The sequence below is a fragment of the Nannospalax galili genome, unplaced genomic scaffold (genome assembly GCF_000622305.1).
Source record: "Nannospalax galili isolate Female #2095 unplaced genomic scaffold, S.galili_v1.0 scaffold425, whole genome shotgun sequence".
Taxonomy (NCBI): Eukaryota; Metazoa; Chordata; class Mammalia; order Rodentia; family Spalacidae; genus Nannospalax; species Nannospalax galili.
Window position 1 is genome coordinate 166515 of NW_008352508.1, and position 5099 is coordinate 171613.

A 5099-nucleotide genomic window follows, 5' to 3' on the forward strand; every position below is an offset into this window, starting at 1 on the left:
TTTATTTTGCTTTTTCATTCATGAATACAACATTTAAAAAAAATTTAAAATGTGAGAATTTACCTCCTCACATAAACATAAAGCAAACCTTTTATAAAATCCACCTCCAATTTCTTTCTTTCAATATTTGAAACTGAAGTAACTTTTTCTTTGAAGTGATATGACATCTTATGTTTAAAAGATAAGAAGCACTGAGGAAATGTTTAAATTATATCAGAACAGAGCCACAGCTCACTCCCCGTGATTGCACACATAAATGAAAAAGCAAAATAAAAGCTCACAAAATCCTTAGGAAATGCTTGAATTCAGGTGCACTTACATGCAACCAAAAAATTCATGAATACAAAATTTAAAAAAAATTTAAAATGTGATAATTTACCTCCTCACATAAACATAAAGCAAACCTTTTATAAAATCCACCTCCAATTTCTTTCTTTCAATATTTGAAACTGAAGTAACTTTTTCTTTGAAGTGATATGACATCTTATGTTTAAAAGATAAGAAGCACTGAGGAAATGTTTAAATTATATCAGAACAGAGCCACAGCTCACTCCCCGTGATTGCACACATAAATGAAAAAGCAAAATAAAAGCTCACAAAATCCTTAGGAAATGCTTGAATTACACTTAGAATTTTTTTTGCCAGTCCTGATTTTCACTTATTGAATCAGAAGCAAATGTATCCTTTCAACAACAATCCTAACCTGACTGAATTAATTTTCATATTGACAATATTGACCAGAGCACTGTTCAAGGCTTCATTAAAATCAGCCAGCCACCCAGTAGGAACATCTCTAGTCCAGCTCTTATTGACATGATTGGGAGCACCTTTGCCAGAGATGCTGGTACTTTGGTTTCCACCTGACAGACAGACACAGGGAAGCACTGATCACACCCACTGTGGCATCATTGCTCACTGTGAATTTTCACTGTTCGCTACTAGAATTAACACTGTCAATTTTTTCATATTTCTCAATCCACTTGTTTTCCTGGTTACTCAAGGCAGAGTGCACTGTGGTGACACTTGTCAACCATGTAAACGTCCTACAAAGGGTGGTGTATATTAAATATTGTATGGTGTTATATATTCTACTGTATTCTATTTAACATTATATATACTAACTTTTATAGCTGATTGCATGTGCTCATTATTTACAAATTTGCTGAGGACATTGTGAAAGCACACTCTGCAGTCTCCTTGGTTACATCTCTGGGAAACTTGGCAATGACCTGCTGAAGGGCCGTTTATAGTGTCAGCACAGTGTATAACATTTTCAACTGGTCCCATGATATAAACTAGATTTATATTGCTAAATAGAAAGTTTCCCAAATTCTGATCCAAATGGTTCTATTCAATAATATAGAGTCCCACCCAGGTTTAATGGCAGTTTATCTGGTTCGATTTCACTCTCTCAGTGACAGGAAACTCATGTGTGGTACTGTAAATGTAGCCAGTACACATGCCTGGAGAGGTCATAAATTTCAGAGAAATCTCCAAGGCTGTCACATCCCTGAACTAGTGTTATTTCTTACTATGTATGATGCACATTATTCCTTATATTACAGACAAATATCCCAGTAACCACTCACCAAAGAAGCTTCTTTTACACTAGATAGAGAATATTACAGAGTACTGGTCACACACAGACATTTTCTGTGAAGTGCCTAATCTAAGTGGCATATCTAGGATGCAACCTCTATACCTAATGTCACAGAACATAGAACAAGGGGTAAAGAGGACACTTATGAATATCTCAAATCTCATTAATAAAGTTCCCTCAAGCAATAGAGGGTCAGGAACACAAAAGGTCTCAAAAGACTAAAGCATAGAGATTGAGAGTCTGCAGAATGCTCCTAAGTCAAATCTTACCCACCAAGGGATTGGAGAACATTGTGTGAGAGAGGGCAGAGGGATTGTAAAAGCCAGAAAAAGTCACACAAACTCCTGAGACCTTGCTCATATGAACCTACAGCACTGATGTCAACATGCCCAGGACCCATTAAAGTCAAGCAGACAAAAACTCAGCACAGAAATTGAGAAATGGACAGCATGCCCCAATGTTAGTTGAAGAAATGTTGGCAACTGATTGCTTCTGGTTGAGGAAGGGTTGATCTTCCTAAGGCAAGGGTCACTAGTTGGGTTGACTGGACCTCAGTAGCTGAACTTACACTGAGGAACTTCTGAGGACACTAACTTAACCCGGTGGACCTTTACATGGGTGACAGAGTGTATGAATTCCAGTGGGGCCACTACAGGATGGTGCCGGGGGTGGGGGAGGGAATATGAAAATGAATAAGATTGGTTGAGATGTTCCAGATGATATACACAAAAATGCAATAAAAGTATAAAAGATATTAGGCCTTCTCTACATATCCCTTTCCTGCTGGTTAGGCCACAAATTCACCCCCCTGGTTTTACCCAAACTCCCACCATCCATCTGCTTAAGCATATCCTGCTTAATATCCCTCCTCACTGCTTTCATTTTACCAAGACTCCCCTATCTCCTCTCATTTAATGTGATCCTTCTGAAAAAGTCCTTTCTGTACTTTCCTTGCTTCTAATTGTGCTCCAACTTAAATTTGAAAAGCAAAAGATCTGACAGTGGGATCTGTATATGAGACAGAACATATACCATTGGTCTTTCTGGGCATGATATAGTACACTCAGTATAATTATTTTCCATTTTTCATTCAGTTAACTGAAAATTTCATGATTTAGCTTTCTTTAGAGTTAAGTAATAAATATACCCTTGTGCATATAAGCTGTACCTTTCTTATCCATTCATCTGTGGATGGGCATCCAGAATGATTCTATTTCTAGCTATTGTGAATAGAGTCACACTGGATCATGTATGTGCAAGTTCTTTAGAGTAGGATAAAACGTCCTTTGTGTACGTTTCAGTTTTGATTTGATTTGTTTTGGTAACTTTATGTTTATTGTGTTTGTCTGCATATAAGGAATTGTACCTTTGTCATATAGTGCCTTCAGAGGTGAGAGGAGGGTAGAGAATCCACTGGAAGTGGCATTAGAGACTGTTGTATGCTGCCATGTGAGTACTGGGAGTCCAACCAGGGACCTCTAGAAGAGCAGTCAGTTCTCTTAAACACAGTGCTCTCTCCAGTTCCTAAGTTCTCATTTCTTGGCCATTGGTTTTATTCCCTCTGCTACCTGAGATTTATTCAAAAACTTTTTCTCTGTGCCTACAAGTTGAAGTGTGTTACTGCTTATTCCTCTAGTAGTTTTAGGATGTTAGTTCTTACATTGGTTGATGATCTTTATCCATATGGAGCTCAGTTTTATGCAGTGTGTAAGAGCTATGCATTTAGATTAGTTTTCCTGCATGAAAAAATCTTGTTTACACAATGTATTTTTTGAAGATATTTTCCCATGTTAATTTTTTATTTTTTGCATTGTGGTCCTCAATTGTATTCCATTAATTTGTATGCTTGGTTTTGTGCTAGTAGCATTCTGTTGCAGTAATATGTCTCTGCAATGGATTTTCAAATTAGGTAAACAGATACCTCATGCAGTATTCTTTTTTTTTTTTTTTTTTCGGGACTGCAATGACTATATTTGGACGTCTTTGCATTCATATGTTTTTGGCTTTTTGTTCCTCCTGACACTTTGATTTGTTTTCTTCAAACATTGCAGTTCTGGGGCCCATGCATTACAAGATTACCAGGAGACAAATTTTATCTACATAGTCACATGAAAATAATAACTTCCAAAAGGAAAAAAATAAAGAAGCTTCATAAAACAGTTATTCTACTATATTTTTAATAATATAATTGCTCCCATTCAGAATAAATATACACACAATATTTGGAGGAGGAATCAAGTGGATCAGGTTTGGGATTCTTGTACAGTGTTGCTGCTTGGGACCCGGAGTCCTGGGGAAGGCAGTGGTGGTCTTTGAAGACATGGTTGGGATTTTGGATGGTTTAGTGAGCCCCTTCTGGAGTTGCCCTGGCCCTCTGCAGTGCTGCTTTCAGGCGTCTGAATAAGCAGACTGTTTCTAAAAGGTCAACATCTGGCTCAGCTTCCCAGCTCGACTTCCAGCCCGACTCCCAGGGTTACTGCGGACTTTGTAGGGTCAGCTCAATCAGTTCTGGCACCTATGGAAGCTGGGGAGGAACTGTTGTTGGTATCACCAACAAGGGATTTTTGACGACAATGAAATTTCGTGCTGGTTTTATCAACTTGCTGACTGTTGATTGAATAACCGTGGTCCCACTGGCTGAGGTGGCTGTAGAAGAAAGCATGGACCTACAGCTGTGCATACTGTGACTAGCACCTGAGCTGAATTGAGCAGGAGAACCTGCCCAGGAAGTTGGTTTGGATCTTTGTTCCGGTGTTTGGAATTCAGTCATTCCCTGTGATGCCCCTTCCGGCAGGATACATTTTTCTCTAAGTTAAAAGTTAGTTCTACTTTGTGCTCATCCCAGGCCATTCATCCTCCACCAATATGGACCATTACTGTGCTGCATAATACAGACAAACTGCAACTGCTGAGAATCCCCAAACTGATGGCCAGGGGCAGAAATTCTCTTTCTGTCTGTTAATAATCAAATTGGAGTTTCATTTGGGATTGCATTGAATCTACAACATTTTGATAGAATTGTCATTTCCTAATATGTGTGTGTGTGTGTGTGTGTGTGTTGCTATTTTAAGTCAACTGAATGTTTATAAGACTCTCTCATGGTAGTGAGAGTTGCTATAACAATTTATTTTTGTGTTTGCATAGAAATCTACCTGTGAGCATCTCCACACATGATTCAGTGTCATTACTGATGAAATACCAACAAATAGTTCAATAAGAGTAATAATGGAAAGTTCTCCCATTTTGAAAGAACAAGAATTAGAAAATCTATCAGCTGATAGACATCTAGGTGATTTCCAGTGTAAGGTGATTATGAAAAAACAGCAATGAATATGAATGAACAGGTATACCTGGGGCAAGGTATAGGATCTGCTGTGTATATAAACAACAGTAGTATGCCCGGATGATACAGTAGATCAACTTCTAACTTTTATAGGAATCACCTCGCTGATTGAAATAGTGGCTGCACCAGTTTTCACTCACCCTCGTAATGGATAAC